The 17,593-nt window shown below is 39.5% G+C and overlaps 1 long non-coding RNA gene across 1 annotated transcript in view; it reads left to right on the top strand.

Moving 5' to 3' along the window:
• LOC120530020 overlaps window positions 1-17,593 on the top strand; it is an 82,701-nt gene that overhangs the window by 31,711 nt on the left and 33,397 nt on the right. The window contains exon 2 of the long non-coding RNA XR_005633874.1: window positions 8,036-8,148. This is a non-coding gene — a long non-coding RNA (uncharacterized LOC120530020). The remainder of the gene's footprint in view (window positions 1-8,035; window positions 8,149-17,593) is intronic.

Genomic DNA, 17,593 nt, shown 5'->3' with positions numbered 1-17,593 from the left:
CTCATCCGGGTGCGGATAAAAGGGACCGCCTCCCTCCAGTCGATAGCAAGAGTCGGGTGGAAGAGGATGGAGCTCGGAGGAGAGGAATGGAGGCTGTCAGAAGGACTGAGCAAGGCATTGTTGTGCGGCCAGGACGTTAAGGGGTGATTGGTGCTGCGGCACTGGGTTAGTGCACTTTACTTGTAAATATAAGCTGTAAATAAACACGTGTGAGGAGAAAGAACATGTCTGCCTGTCTGTGTCCGGGCTGTAACCCACACTTTATACAGTTTAACATTAAATTACCAATCTACTTTCTCAGTGTTTAGAAATCCTGCTCAGGTTTAGCTGTCAGTAATGTAAGTGTGCCTTCCAAAATTGTGTCAGGTTTTTTTGTAGAGGAAAACTGCTCTTATAAAGGTGGTTTGATAAAATAACCTTGTTATTGTGTTATTGAATTTTTAAGCAGGTTGAAGAAATTTACTGTTTTATATTGTGTTTGGTATAGAATATCATAATTAAGTAGGTTTGAGAATGTTATGTTATGTTGTATTATAAAAGATTTGTTCTATGACAGCTGTGAACCACTAGGGGGCGTTGCAGCACCCCAAACCCCAGATGCAACAGTACAAAATCACTTTCAGAAAGTGTTAAAGAGGTGTATTGCCACATACCGTAATACATTCCACAGCTCCAGCAAGATGACTCTCCTCTTTTATACTTCACCCAGGTGAGTTTTGTCTGACTACTCTCCCAATTCTGACTCCCCGGGTGAAGTGGAGGAGCTTCATTTATACCTGACCTGGGAGTAATTCCACTGTCATCACATTGCATCAATTAGGCACTTCCAGGTCAGGCCCCCTGTGATAGGAGAGTCTGCCTCCAGCAGCTCCCCCTAGTGGCACCCGAGGATCCCAACAGTGCTGCACACCAAACCTAACTAACTCCCATGCAGCCCTGTGGGTGTCCAAATGGGATGCATGCCAGTGGGATACTGCCACCCAGTGTGCTGGGGAAGCCCATGGCCCTGAGAAGCAGAATCCCCCTGTCCATCCATTATAACAGCCTTCCAACCAGGAAAGGTGCAGCTAATTAACCTAGTCAGGGTGCCTGTCCACCCACATCCTTCCAATTAAAATGCCTCCACGTAAGGAAAGGATCCATCCACCCGGCCAGGATGCCAGCCAAACCATGCTGTCTATTGCATAGCTAAAGAGAGAACCTCAGTTTTATTTAAAACCGTGACCTCATAATTAACAGCAAAATTAAGTGACATTATTTGCTAGGCTAAAGAAGTACGAATGGTTAAGTGTTGGTCTTCTTCATTGTGTATCAAGGTGTGCTGAGGGGATAACTTCTCCTGTTTTGAAACAGGTCTTTTAAATTGTTTATGCTAAAAATAAGCTGTTGACAGTATCTATATTACATAAAACATCTATATAACAACTAAAAATCTAAAATATCTTAAAGCACTTTAAAGATTAATCAAATTCTACAAAATAAACAAATTAAGAGATTGAATATAAACAGTAGTACTGTTCTACACAGAACTAGCGATGTATTCTTTCATTTTATCTGTTCTATTTCAGTCAGTTTATTTAAATTTTCGTGGGCGCATTGTAGTATTTATAGTAAAAGGATGATGATAAATATGTTTGGAAAGTAATGCAGGCAGTAATCTGTGCCAATGAGTGTAGGTTTACATTAAAAATAATTGGGAGAGTCCAGATGCTATGGCAGAAAAACTCAAAGGTATGCTACACTACTATATAATAGTCAGTTTAGTCAGTGTAGTTTAAATGAACACCTAATGTGCTTTTTGATGGGAAATCTGTTATTTAGTGTTTGTAAATGTTTGATCTATGTCTTGATATTATAAGGAGTTTTTTTTTCCAATATTATACTGTTTCTTCTGCTTACTTTCATAACATGCAGATGCTGTGTCTTTTTATAGTTCAAAAATGAAGTATTTTCTAGTTACAATACAGAATGTAGATTGCTTATCTATAGATTTATTTGGGGTAGTAGAGTAGCTGCAGTGACAGTGATACATATTTGGGAATATATAGCAATTAAAAACAGATGCTGACACAATTCAAGTACTGTAGTTTTGTTCAGGCTCTGCAAGTCCTTCCTAATATGGTGGTACAGCTATAAAGCACTTGGTAAAGGAATATATTCTGGTGACCATCCCATATAAACCCTTGATAAGACAAGAAAAGTGATAAAAATGATAAAGTTGGCTATTAATGTATGATTTTTTTGTTAAATAGTAGCAGTATAGGTGATAAAATGTTACAATTGAGAGAATAACACCCAGGAAAATCTGCAGGACCAGATGGAGTCAGTCCTCGAGTTCCTCCTCTGTCAACAGACAGCTTTTTTACCTAATGACTGCAGACCAGTTGCAATTAGGTGTCAAGGTAAGCAAAAGAGAGAATTAAAACAAAACTGAGTGCCATTATTAACAATGCTGCATATCCTCTCTCTGACACACTAACATTGAGGACTTTCAGACAGCAAATTATTCAGTGGAAGTGTGTCAGGAAACGCTGCTGGGGATCCTTTATACCAAAAGTAATACACTTGTATAATGCCTCACTGGGACTGCCAAGTCAAAAGTTTTCTTTCTTTTTAAAATGTATTCCTTTTTAGTCATTCTGGAGTGTGTTCAAATCATAGTGTGTGCTGTGACCAGCACGGGGCTCCACTCAGCCCTGAACACCAGACACAACTCTACCAAACACGGGTTATGGATAAAATAAAATATTTTGATTATACAGAGATATGTTGACATGTCTCACAATGAATTTATTATTGTTTAAATCTTCTTCTCATCCTCTGTCTACTTCCAGTCCTCTAAATGACTTTTTGCCCTCTGTTTTCCAACTCTGAATTAGCTGGATGAGGTTTATTTTATGTTGGACCTGGGAGAACTTCCAGTGTCATGGCATTGTCATATGGAAGTGCCACAAAATAGAGACGTCAATTCTTCACAGTGCTCCCTTGTAGCAACCAAGAACCCAGGCAGCTCTGAGGATGTCCATACTAGACTCCATCCGTGGGAGCAGTGCCACCTTTCATGCTGGGTTAATAATTTCTTGAAAAGGTCCATTCATCCCTTGTCCATCTGGACACTGGGTTGTGTCTCCATTCTTATTTTCCATTCAATATAGCCTCTCAGATGGGCAAGTAATTATTCCCGGAATGCTAGTCCATCCAGTCCAGCACTTAAAGCATACATATGTTTATTTATTTAAAGAGTTTCTGTAAAAAGCCAAATTCCCCCTGGGGAAAAATAAAAATCTATCTATCTATCTATCTATCTATCTATCTATCTATCTATCTATCTATCTATCTATCTATCTATCTATCTATCGAATGACACACAATGCAAACAGCATGTAAACGTGCATGATTACAATGTCCAAATACATGTCAGTGGCCCAACAGGGCCAATCATCAGTTTAAAGGAACATATATAGAAATCAATGTAAAGGTAGGTTCCACATTAGAGAAATAAGTACTTTTCAGTTTCAATTTAATTGTCATTTTAATTCAAATCTTGATCTGAATTTTCAGACAAGCACATACTGTATTAGTCTTAGTATTTTGAAAATAACAGTTATTTAAGCCAGATCAATTCAAACTGTACAGACATTCAATTCAATTCAGATCAGTTTATTTTTACAGAGTGTTTTCATTGAGTGCAGGCTCAATATGCTATTTCAAGTTCGCAGGTTTGTACAAATACAAACGTTGCAAATTACTAATTACATAATGAGTACACGTAAAGACACAGATTTGTTTAAACAGACAGGAAAGAAGTGGCTGGAAACTGATTAACATAAATGGAGCCCACAAAATCTGTACATTAATTAATTGCATATCCATCCATTAATTAATTGTAATTGTAATGTCCTGATACATAATGAAAGTGGTTTAATTATACTGTGAGTTATTTAACAGTCTTGTTAGTCTGAGCTTTTCAATTGACTACAAATGTTCAATAATGAGCTGCTAAACTAAAATAACATTTTCAGATTCTAACAATCCAACTCAGAGACAGAATGGGCCGAATGAAGCCAACTCTGATAACACTGAGCGAAAGGCACAAACCAGAACTGAAGATGGGTGCCAGGCCTTCACAAGACACACTCATGCACATACCCACATGGAGAGAAATTTAGAATCACCAAGAGGGATATTAAAGGAAAAGTGAAGAATCATTTGGAAAAACAATAGAGAGCTATTGTTGTGCAAACTTAACAAATTCAGAAACCAAGCTTGGGATTCACATCTAGGATGCTCTGATCTGGGAGGTAGTTGTGCTAACCACTGCACCACCAAACATTTGTCAATATAGAAACTGTGTACGTTATTATTAACAATTACTGTATATAAAATACTCTGTCTAATTAGTTGTTGTAATTTATTAAGTGTAGTTAAAGAACACCTTTCTAAATGCAGTCTCTGCATGGCTTGGCAGGCAAACCTATAAGAAGATAATCCTGCTGTTAGTTGTCATTTAAGGGACAAAAAAATGCATTATTTATATTACCATCTTTTTTTTGTTTTAAAAATAGATGTTTATTTTTAGCAAAAGAGCATTATCTTCATGGCATATTTGTTTTGTTAATTTCATATTTTAAGCTTTGTCACTAATGTGGTGGTTCTATAATTGTGCAATACATGTGATGAACTATTTAATATCTTTTGTCCATTTGATCCACTTATCTGTTTTGGTGTTCAGGGACTTGGGAGGCCTTGAAACAGCTTTAGCAGTTTGGGTCCGATTATCTAGCCCACCAGACCATTACAATCACCATTAAAGTAGCCATGTGGGCCGGTGTTGCTTTCACCACCAGTAGCCAAGGGAGATTATATCTCATTTTATGAACGTAGGCTTCTAGCTAACTCACGAACGTGGCCTTTCTTATCATGGATGAAGATTGAGCTAGTATGAATTCCATTTCTTGTTATAACCATTTTTCATTTAATATTTAACAACACTGCCAGAGCTGGTAGTGGTCTACCTTGAGTCTGGTCTCTAACCAACGACCTTTCTGCCATGGATGGCCCTACCAGAAGCATAAAAATCCTTCTAAGGATCTCTAAGGATCATAAGGACTCACATGTCCCCCTAACACAACAGTGCATTAGGCCTTAGAGAGTTTTTATTATTTAATTTAATGTGTTATTAATAATAATAAAAACATCAATTGACATGGTCGGTCATTGCTGCAATGAGAAGATCGGAGCTCACATTGCCCCTGAATGGATTTCCTCCAGGTGCTCCAGTTTTCTATCACACTCCATCCAAAAACATGAAGGTTAGGTGAACCGGCAATGCTAAATTGGCACTTGATGTGGGTTTATGTATTTATTCAACCTGAGAAAGGCTGGTGTCCTGTCCTTGGACTGTTCTTGCTTTTGTGCCTAATACTTGCCGCGATAGGCCCCAGCTTCCCTGTGATTCTCCTCAGCATGAGCAGGTTTAGAAAATGGATGTATAGATTGTAGCACGGATATAAACAGAACTGAGCATCAAAACATTTCCGAGGGCTACTGAAAGTCAATAAAGCTTCTCACCTGGGCTGGCCTTACTCCAAGCCCTCTTTTCTGTCCCATATGCAATTCTGCCAACCCACTTGTATATGTGCTAGTTAGTGTTCAGAAATGAGGGAGATTGTGCATCTTTTGAATTTTGTATCTCATGTCTGATATCAGAGTTTGTTTTCACCAGTACAAAGTTGATTATCGCTACTTGTCTATTCTGTTCTTTACTCTCATTATTTCCTTACTGGGTTTCAGTCCTCCTGATGTTTATAAAAGGGACCATAGGGTCAGAATCCCCATACTAACTGTGGCACTTCAAATAATTATCACCATTCTTAAATGTTTCAAATGAATAATATAGCAACTAAGAAGATGCAGCAACAAATTTCTGAATGTAATTATTTTTGCAATTCTTTAGGATAATTAGTGTTTATTACTGTAAATGTGTTTCTCATTTATACACACCCATGACAGTGAATTTAATACGATATGCTACACATCTTATGCCTTACTTGTTCATTTTTGTAAGCAACCTTTTTCCCTTCGTTAGTGTTTAATTAGGTGTCAGGGGAATGAAACTGAGACCTTCTTATTGTTCACCAAGGGCAAATGTGTGTAAACCTGTTCCAGTTACAGTCTGTTTCATGATAAATTCAGCCTGAAAATACAGTTGTTAAAAAAATAAAAAGCTTTAAGTAGAACTGACTGCAACATACAGTTAGAAAGGTATAATGAGGTCTAAGGCTAACATAACTATGATTGAATATCGATTGGGAAAGTGATGCTGGGTATGATTGCCTCCAGAGGATGTAGGTTTGATTCAAAATTGAGAATTAATATACTATATGTTCATATTTCTATGAAGTGAAATGCATGTAAGATTTCCATTGATACATACAGTAGCAGTATATTTTTACATGTATCAGAAGTCTTGAAAGAATTTATTTTGTTATCCGCCCTGGAATCTTATAATTAAAAGATTGCTTCCACTTTGGCAAAGATCCTCTTTGTTATTCTAAAAGTGTGAGCTGCCACATTCCTAAGTGAAGAATCATCTCTGCCTGGGAGTCTCGCTTTCTGGTCAGGGGAGGCCAGGGAGGGAGATGGTGAGGGGAGGAATGAAGGGTAACACAGTTTAACAGACAAATGTAATCATTAGAAAGCAAATTTGGTTACAACAAGAGGATTCTAAAGACTATGATTACTTTATTATGTATAATACTGTTCTTCCACAATTTGGTTATTTTAAAGCTAAACAACATGGTGCTTATTTTTTCACTTTTTAATTTATTTTACAGACTCCATAAATCTTTTGTGGGAAACCAACCACTAAATGTTATAATTTGTGCTGGTTCTTCAATAACATAGACATCCCTATGTTGCCAGTGATATATGTGCAATTTTAGATCCTGACAGACAGGGCACTCGAAAGTGATTTTTTTTTTTCAATTTTACCTAATTGATAGTGCAATACTTCAAATGTATTCAGTATAGAAGGTTTGTATTTAATATGTTTACACATTTGAGATTAAAATGAAAAACACAAGTAATATCCATCCATTCATATATTATCCAACCCGCAATATCCTAACTACAGGGTCACGGAGGTCTGCTGGAGCCATATTCTTGAAAAACAAACAGTGAAAAATGGTGGTGCAGAAGTTAGTGCTACCTCACAGTTGCATGGTGGAGTCTGTATATTCTCCATTGTTTGCATGCATTATCTCTGCTGTCTCCTGACTCCTTCCTCATTCACGAAAAAAAAATAAATAAATTAAAAAATATATATATATATATATATGTTTGTATATAATACGCTACTGTGGCTGTTCGTTTGTCTGTCCAGGATTTTAAATCAACTGTAGCTTGCAAACCGTTTGACCTATTGACCTGAAATTTGGTACACATATATTACGTGATGTCTACTATCCGCTTTCAGGTTGGTGATTGACCTCCAAGGCTATTCATCTTTTTATTTTTATTTTATATTATTACAGAATCAACTCTCGGCCATGTGGCACATGCGTAAAGGCGCTGTTCTCATCCCTACTACCTTCGCCATCACTTACTGTACCTCTTCACATCTTAAATCATTCTTGAGGCAAATTGAAGACTTAAGTGCCAGCTAAAGTGAAAAATTAAGGAAAATGTACTAAGTAATTGCAACACAAACTCTGACTTAATCCGTTTTAATACGAATTGACGCAGACAAAAGAAGAGAAGAAGTGGGCCACTAGGGTGGAGAAAAGAAGAGATGCTCAGGAAGCAGCAAGTGCATCAAACTCTGAGCAAACAAATGCTAAACATACAGAGAAAGTGTATGAAATCTATGAATGCTCAAGTCAAATGTATACAATAATGTGCAGTGCGTCATTACTGGTATATATACTGTATATATATATAAACATATACACACTGGGCTCCGGTGGTAGCAATTCCTTGCTAATCCACAGGGTGGGGCTGTATTCTAACACCTTTTCCTTTTCTCCTTGTACAGATTGGATGATTGACAACCTTGCTGCCTCTGACATCACTTCTGGTATCCGTCCCCATGAACACACTTCTTTCTGCCTGGCTGGCATTTAACCGGAAGTTGCACTTCTTATCATAGTAAGACTCATATCCTTAATGACATTTTCTTTTGCTGAAAAGCTGCATTTCTTCTACCTTTATAATATACAGAGTTGTGCTGTTGCCCGAACTCTTTATATTTGTTTTGTCCAATTTATTTATTTACCTACCAAATAATAAAAAGAGTACACAACATGTGTTTTGCCCTAATTGGGGCTTATCACATATCTATGATCTGCTTCTCGCAACTGAGAGGATATGTTTGGTGACTGGCTGACCAACCACAAGCGTTATTCTGGTAGGTAAGCATCCAAATAATCAGATTGAGATTCTGACCTATGAATATATATATATACAGTATATACACACATGCACATATACATACTAGCTGAGCTACTCATCGAAAACTGGTTGAAATCTACCTATGCTACATAGATGTATGGATATAAATTATGAATGTGTGCTTTATATTGATTATTGCACATATTGGACTTGGTTCTTTATAAGGCATCTCAGTTCTCAACTAAATGCCGACAGCTTGTATCGACTTTCTCAACCATTGGCTGTTTGTGATTTTGTTATGAAGTTAGTGTATCATGAACTAAATGTTGTATTCAAGTTTTATTCTCTGTTTCCTGATATGTTTCTACATGTTGGCCAATCACCTCTCAGATGTACTGAATGTGTACTGATTAAACTGATTGTTAATTAGGCTAATAAGAAATCTAAGATGTGACAATGCTCTTTTTTTGCACCAAGAGACTTGCCTGTATTTCTCAGCCTCTACTCTGTAACGTGCAGCACATGATGCATTTTCTAAAGCTCTGTAATGTCATTAAGACTCTCATTAGTCTTACTGCCAAGCCACTTTTAGAACATTACATTTTCCATAATTAGTCCCAGCTCTACCACCACATAGCTCTGGGGAAATGGATTTGGTTCTTTGCCAAGTCATTCTCTTTGTATTTTATGCATGTTCTCTCTGTTGCAATGTGAGATTATGCAGGTACTACTGGTTCCTTCCACATCTTAAAGAGGTTTATGTAGTTATTTATCATGGGTGTCTACAGGGTATCCTAGAAGCGTTACATGCATGAGTAGCATCCATACTGGAATGGATGACAGTCTAGAACAGGGGTCCTCAATCCCAGTCCTGGAGAGCCGCAGTGGCTGCAGGTTTTTGTTCTGACCTGGTTGCTTAATTAGAAAGCAATTCTTGCCAATAAAGCACTTACAAGCTATGAAATTAAATTAACTCTGCTATGTCAGGTCATTCTCATATCCTAGATTTTCTTTCCCTTTCTATCATGCAAATGATTTAAAGGCTAAAATGGACGAGTAATTCTCAGTCCTTCACTTTTTCTCTTCATTTTTCTTCCAAGTATTTAATTAAACCCAATAGTGCAGATAAATACACACAGGTGTAAATGTAAATAAGCTAAATGGAGAAATGCTGCTCTCTCTTGTCATTTGCATGTTATTGATAATAAGGAGCAATTAAAATAGCTGTTTAAGACAAAATTAAGCAATAAGGGCTCAAAATCACTAAAGTGAAGCAGAAGTGTTACTTTAGCAATAAGTGCTTTTTATTAAGCAACTGGGTTGGAGCAAAAACCTGCAGCCACTGCGGCTCTCCAGGACCGTGATTGAGGACCCCTGGTCTAGAACATGGTACATTCATACACTAACACTTCTTGCCAAGCTTTATAGAGTCATCAGTTGAACTGCTTGCCTGTAGGGGGTGCTCATGAGCTTTACTGGAACCCAAAATGAATCCACACATTGCAAAATGGGTTTAAACAAAGGTGTTCTGTTAAATACATAATTACAAGGAGAGAATATTAAGGGAGAACTCAAAGCAGCAACAAAAAGGGGAAAATAATAAACTTATTGGCACTTTAGTCGCTTGCAATAAAATGGATTTAGAATCCCTTTACTATAAGACTGGATACTTAATTCAGTTAACTGCCAACAAAGATCTAAAACATTGCTTTCACACTCCCAGAAACTTCTCTGTACAATTCCTAGCCTGTCTTTCTCCCACCAGTTAAACCATTTCACAACCATTCTCCAAACTCTGAGTTCAAAGAAGTTCATGTGTAAGGGCATTTTAAGCCCCAAGCAGTGATAGCAGATGTCCCAGTTTGACTATTTCTAGATCTTGTTTGTGTTTAAGGGTAGATGTAATCATGATATTGAGGAATGAATCAGTACAGCAATGCAAGTTATGTAAATATACCAGACAACACTAATGTTTTACTTGTCAGTATTTAGCAACGATTGATAAAATAGGATCTGGAACATAAGTGACAAAAATGAATTCCTTACACAAGGTAGTTGTTGCTTTCCTTATTGTTTGCAGCAGAGTGTTGGCTGGTTATTTAAATTTAATTCTAAACTTGATTTTATTTACATTTCAATGCAAATCTAAATGCTGTGGCACCAAAACAAAAGTGGATTCCTTTTTTCTACAGAGTACATCTAAGGATACATTGATTTTTTTTTATTAATAGTTATTCCATGTTCAGGCTGGAAAAGTGCACTGACATTTTTCTGCTATAAATGTACAAAGTATGTCTCTGATGGTTTAAAATTGTTGTGAGCTACTACAGATACATGCTGCTGAGAAAAATCCCAATGAAATTATAAGCAATACATATTTATAGACAGAAAAAATGTGTGCATTTTATGGAGCCTACAAATTGTGAGATGGTATTGGGATATTCCTGCTTTGCTAAAATTTAGTTTAAAATTGTGAATTGACCTGAGTTTGTAATAAAAATCAATATATATTCAGAAAAGTAACAAAATTCCTATTGAGATCTGCATTATTCAGGGACTGCAATAATGCCATTGATTTATAAAGTATATATAACACATCACTTAGACATTTCTTCATTATTTCCTGACATTAATTTTTCCTTTTATTCCTTATTTTCAACTAAAAGGTACTGCGATCTTACAAAACCTCAAAGAGTTACAGCAAGTAAAAAACATAAACAAACATAATAATACCGAAGACACATAATTTGCCCTCTGTTTTCCCGACTAGGCAGGTTGAAAATTGAACAGTTTGTCTTCCTTGATTTCAACTGCTGCTAATAAACATATGTCAGAGTAGTAAAGTAATTACATCCTTTAGTCAGGGTGCAATCCAAACCCACGCGCAAAGGCACTTGAGTCAGGTTTTCACATTAAGGTTAGTTCCCTGTGCTTCACATACTTCTAAGTGTTTAAGGCCTCAGCTGCTTTAAGTATTATTGTGAAGACTTCCCAAGTTATTTCTGAGATATGCACATCCTGATGGAGAATTAAGTTTGAAAGTAACCACACTTCATTTCAAAGGTGTAAAAGTACCAATGGTCAGGACCCGAAATGGCATCTAGTAAGGATCATCTTGAAAGGAAATTGGATATTAACCTGTCCAGGAAAGAAAGCCAAGAGAAGACAAATTGACAAGAATATCTGTCATATCAATTACACAGTCAAATAGTAAAGGACTAGCCCAAACAGCATGTCCTGCCATTTGTGGGAAGGAGGTTGTAGTATTTGGAGGTGTGCACAGTGTTTACAGCTGTAAGTGCAAAAAAAGGATGAGAAAATGGAATAATAAAGTGTACGCTTACATGCTTCTATGTATACTGGTAAACTGTAGAGAGGCAAATGACGAGGCAGGGCAAAAGCAAAATGCTTGGAGGGCCAACCGAGCAAAACCCTGTTTAATTCCAACAAAAAAAAAACAAAACAAAACTGTAATTGTAATTGTAACTGTAAATGCTTGGGGCAATTCCCTTGAATCAGTGTTCTTTCAGGAACACACTTTCTCTTTCTTTCTCTCTCTCTCTGTCTATTTTGTGTTAACAAAATGAGACACTGCATTCTGGGTGTATCTCCCTTTTATACTGAGTGGACTGGAAGGGGTGGGGCTTCCTTGCCCTCAAGGGGCGGTTCCTTGAGGCTGTGTGGGGAAAAAAGAGTAGCGACAGCATTCCCTTGTTGTCCCGGAGTGGTGCCACATACTTGAGGTGAGTCTGGAAGGCGAATCTCTGATGCACATGCGTGACATGTTATTGAATATGTACTTGTATGCTTACATAACTCCTTACTAAATTAAATAAAATATTTAGACAGAAAATACTTCCTAATACAAAATATTTTCAATAACTCCTTACTAAATTAAATAAAACATTTAGACAGAAAATACTAATACAAAATATTTTAAATAAATACTCTGCCTTCATTGGGAATTAGTTTTCCATGCATTTCTGTATTAAAGAACTTTTATTTTAACTTTTGCTCTAATTGTCTAGCTGCTCTAGACCAGATGCTTGGCTATGTGTAAAATAAATACTAAAATAAATAAATATTATAAATATAAAAAGTTTGCTGAACAATGTAGATGGAGGAAATTGAACACTTGCTTGCACGCTAAAAGGTTGATAAAATATGCTTGCAATAATACAGTTATAAACACACTGTGGACTGTAGGGGGTACCCCAGAGCCCCAACCATCAACAACTCATCCATCAATCCATTATCCAACCCGCTATATCCTAACTACAGGGTCACAGGGGTCTGCTGGAGCCAATCCCAGACAAAACAGGGCACATGGCAGGAACCAAACCCCGAGCAGGGTGACAGCCCACTCCATAGCACATACACACCAAGCACACACTATGGACAATTTAGGTTTAAGGAAACCAGAGCACCCAGACAGGCACAGGGAAAACATGCAGAGAGGGCCCAGGAAGCAAACCCAGGTCTCCTTACTACAAGGCAACAGCGCTACCACTGCCCACTGTGACCAACAACTCAACCAAACACAAATTCGCAGGTAAATTAAAATAATGTTTATTTTATAATTGTTCCTTAGCATAGTAAAAGGCAGTCTGAAACAATGTAATTTAAAAAACAAGAAACTCTGTCTCCTTCCACTACAACCTTTGTGAGGCTCATCCACTAACTGCCGATTCTTATGTGAGGCACCTGATGCATCCTCTTTTATGCAGGACCGGGAGTACTTGTGATGGTATGACATTGCCTAAAGGAAGCTTCTGGGACATATGGAAGTTACCCTATAATAGGGATATCCAGTCTTCACAGCGCCATCCAATGGCACCCAGATACCCCAACAGAGTTCCCATGCCACATTACAAGTCCCTGGCAACAATACAGGTGCCCAAACTGGGCCTTGTAAGAGCAGCAGTACCACCTCTCGCAATTTCTCATAAAATGACTTTGTCTGATTGAAGTTTTTGGTGTGTTTATTATTATTCCCATATTCACTGCATTCATTTCTGCATGTTGTGTAGCTTTATGCTATATGCTGCTTGAGAATATACATGGAAGATTTAAATTTCTAGTTCATCCGCAAGCCATACACAGATATAAAGGAATTATTCTTACTGCTGATCTTTTTCAGATATTTGATGTCAATATTTGGAATCATTTATCATTCTGTTCTTAGGGGTTGCATATTCTCACCAGCATTCTGAGCATCCATCATTAGGACATTGCTTGTGTAGGTTAAATCTCTTGCGCTATGACTCTTGCTATTGGTTTTTGACTCTGAGTTAGCCTTTCATTTTTCTTTTCTCACAGTTTTTTCTAATCTTTCCGGTTTTTGCCCCTTGCCTGTCTTTGTACATTCCTGTCCTGATCATTCTAATACTGCTTGCTTTGCATTCATAGCAAATGGAAAGAAATGCTGGACAAAAGGTCATATAATCCAACCTGCAATTTTGGGAACAATGAGACAAAGATAACTTGGCCCTCTTATCTAAATGGTCCAAGAGGCTGGGAGGTATACTGTATTTGTGACCAACTGTGGAAGCTATGAAGGAATGAACCAGAAGATATAAAGTTCTAGATCTGGCCTGGAAATACTTTGAACAGGAGTGGGAGTATTGGGAAAGGAGTAATTCTAGGCTTTGATATTTTGTATTATTGTTACCTTTTTCCCTGTTTGTGTTGAATGCAATAAGCCACCCTGTTATGTTTCAACTGGGCCTTCGTAGTCGTATTTAGAATTAGGGTCTGCTCTGGAGGACTCTCACGTGAAATATATACAGTGGCCAGATGTTCATGCTAGAAAGCTATAATTACCCTTACAAGTTGAAATTTATGTGAATGACTGAAGAAATTGTTATATTTTTGACTACTAAACTAAACCAGTGTACAGTGTACAGGCCAGCCATGATATCCAGCAACCTCGAGGGGATCCTGCTAACCTTCAGGATGTCCCACAGGGAAGCTTGATCAACTGAATCGAACGGCTTGCGAAATTCGACAAAGGCTGCAAAGAAACTCTACTGATATTCATGTTTGCACTCTATGAGAACCTTTAGTGCCAGGATGCGGTCAATGGTAGATTTCTAAGGAGTAAAACCAGACTTTTCTAGTTGCTGGTAGGTGAGCAGGTGATCACGGATCCTATTGAGGACGACCCTAGCAAGGACCTTACCTGGCACCGAGAGCAGTGTTATCCCCATGTAGTTGCTGCAATCCAGACGATCACCCTTCCCTTTCCAGATAGGGACGACAAGTCCCGTTTTCCAGTCAGTTGGGATGATGCCAGTGGGATTGGGTGGTTCACAGCTAATTGGAGGATCAGCCTCAAACACCGTGGACCCAGAGACATCCAACGTCCTAGCCAGAGGATCAACTTTGAACAGCTGTTCAGTAGACAGCCCAGCGGGTCACAACTACAGTGTCATCCAAAAGGACCGTTTCATCAGCTGCCCTGACTGCAACACTCCGTGGAACAGATTCAGATGTGCATAATGCTTTGATTCCTCTGTAAGCAGGACGTGGGTCGCTAGACCACAGATGGTGTGTCACTTGCTCACAGATAACTCTAACAAACACCTCTGCCCTCAGTGCCCTCACAATTGTCCTTCTCAGTTCCCTTTACAGACCAGAGTTGCCATTCAGCCGTGCGCTACGACTCCTCTCAGATATCCAGGGTGCCCTGTGAGATGAAACACCTCCTTCTGGGAACACCTGTAACACCAATACAACCCTCAGCAACCTTCAGGGTCTTGTCGCGGAAGGTTTCCCACATCACATTAGGATCGGCAGTCATACCCAAATCTGAAAGTTCCTCATACAAACTGTGTGCAAACTCATTAGAAACAGCCTAGTCTTGGAGTCTGGCCAAGTCTAGGCTTATTTTCCTAGTTGGTCGTAACCTACTGGACCTAACCTTGATCCTAAGAGTAGCAACAATAAGTCTGTGGTCAGAATCCACAAACCAAACTGGGAACTTCTGTAGACCCTGCAGTTTTGCAAGTGCCTCCAGTGTCTGCCCATGAGGATGTGATCGATCTCCTTCACCGCACCACCAGTATTGTAGTACCAAGTCCAATGATGTGGTTCAGGACGCTGGAACCAGGATCCAGCGATTTGAAGCCCCTGACCTATTGCAAAGTCAAGGAACATGGAGCCACTTTCACCACGGTCACCCACTGGCACTGTAAATGCTGTGCAGAGTGGAGGCAGGACCTCTGCGTTTTTCCCAGTTGATTCTGGGGTTCGTCGGGGGTGTGTTCTTGCTCCTACTCTGTTCAATGCTTGTATGGTCTGGGTGTTGGGCAAGGTCATGAGGTCCAGCAGCTGTGGGTCATCTGTTGGTGAAGAAAGATTCACAGATCTTGACTTTGCTGACGATGCTGTGATCTTCGCGGAGTCCATGGAGGCTCTGATTGGGGAGCTCGAGACACTTAGCAAGGTTTCTGAGTGTCTGGGCTTGCAAGTGTCCTGGATAAAAACCAAGATCCAGGCCTTTAATGACCTCTTGGGCACAGCCATCAGCAGTGTGTCTGTTTGTGGAGTGTTGACCTTGTTGAGAGGTTTGCTTACCTTGGCAGTGACATCCATGTCTCTGGTGACTCTTCCTGTGAAGTCAGTAGACGGATTGGGAGAACATGGGGGGTCATAAGGTTGCTAGAAAGGGGTGTGTGGCGCTCCCGATATCTATGCAAAAGGACAAAGGTCCAAGTCTTTAGAATCCTGGTGCTTCTTGTCTTGCTATATGGTTGTGAGACATGGACGCTATCCAGTGACCTGAGATGAAGACTGGATTCCTTTGGTACTGTGTCTCTCTGGAAAATCCTTGGGTACCGTTGGTTTGACTTTGTGTCAAATGAGCGGTTACTCATGGAGTCCCGAATGAGGCACATTACCTGCATTGTGAGGGAGCGTCAGTTACAATGGCCATGTGGCGCATTTCCCTGAGGGTAATCCGGCTCATAAGATCCTCATTGTTGGGGACCCAAGTAACTGGACCAGGCCAAGGGGTCGCCCAAGTAACACCTGGCTGCGGCAGATGGAGGGTCATTTCTGGAGGGTAGGACTGGACTGCGTGTCTGCCTGGGGTGTTGCCAACCGGGATCCTGAGTTGTTTCACTGCGCAGTGGGTGCTGCAATGCACTGTACCAGTGCATACTCCCCAACTTGACTTGACTTAAAGTAAACCTAAACAAGAGTATATAAAATATTTTATGTCAAAACAAATGTAAATTAGAACTGTAAATTTGTCATTAAAAATAACAAGAAATAATTTCAGATTTATAAAACGCATGACGGAAGTATAGTTTTACGCATGTGTGCTTGGAAGACAGCTTAAGGGCCCTGGTGATGATAGTTACCTGCCAAACTAGGGGTTGGCGCTGTTTGCTAATGGCTTCTCTCTTCAACCCTGAAGACTGACAGCCATTCCACCTCTGACTTCATGTCCATTGTCTGCCCTCCTGGTCCCGCCTCTTTCTGCGTGAAAGCCATATGACCATCAGTGTGGCCATCTTGTAATTCTATTCGTAGCTCCAGTCTGAAAAGAGTACTTTGTATTTATTGGGTATTTTCTTTGTTTATTTTGCACCTTATTATATGGAGTCAACAGGATGGTACTCCAGCTCTTTGACATTGTTGTGTTTCCTTTTATTAAAGTCAAACAAAAAATTATAATATTTATGTTTCTATTGTCACAGACGACTGGGGTCCTTGCCTGTCCGGGACGCCTCTTCACTAAGAGGACCGGGGAAGCAAGCATGGGCAGCACAGTACCTCCCCGGGACGTTAGATGACAGCCCCCATGGGTTGCAGTGGTCCCTCAGATTCCCGCATGGCTTCATGGGAGTTGGAGTTATCTACAGCCCTGTTGGGATCTGGGGGTGCCACTAGGAGGTGCTGCAGCAGCTGCTGAGCCCTCTTGGGCGGGTTTTCCGCAACACCAGGAAGTGCTGCCGGAAGTAGTTCAATGAGCACCTGGAGCACTTCCGGGGGCATTATAAAATGAGCCAGCAGTCATTACTCCGGGTGCCAGAGTCAGGAGGAGGGAGACAAAGCTTGCCGAGAAGTAGTGGAGGAGAAAAACAGAAAGGAAAAAAATAGAGAAAGAAAGTATTGTGTATTGTGGTGTTGGTGCTTTGGGACTGTGTTGTGCCTGTGAGAAACGGGGAAGATGTTGCCCACAGGTGAAGAAAAA

The sequence above is a fragment of the Polypterus senegalus genome, chromosome 5, assembly GCF_016835505.1.
Source record: "Polypterus senegalus isolate Bchr_013 chromosome 5, ASM1683550v1, whole genome shotgun sequence".
NCBI classification, from domain to species: Eukaryota; Metazoa; Chordata; class Cladistia; order Polypteriformes; family Polypteridae; genus Polypterus; species Polypterus senegalus.
The sequence above is the reverse complement of the archived record's forward strand: the minus strand, read 5'-3'. Positions and strand labels throughout refer to the sequence as shown.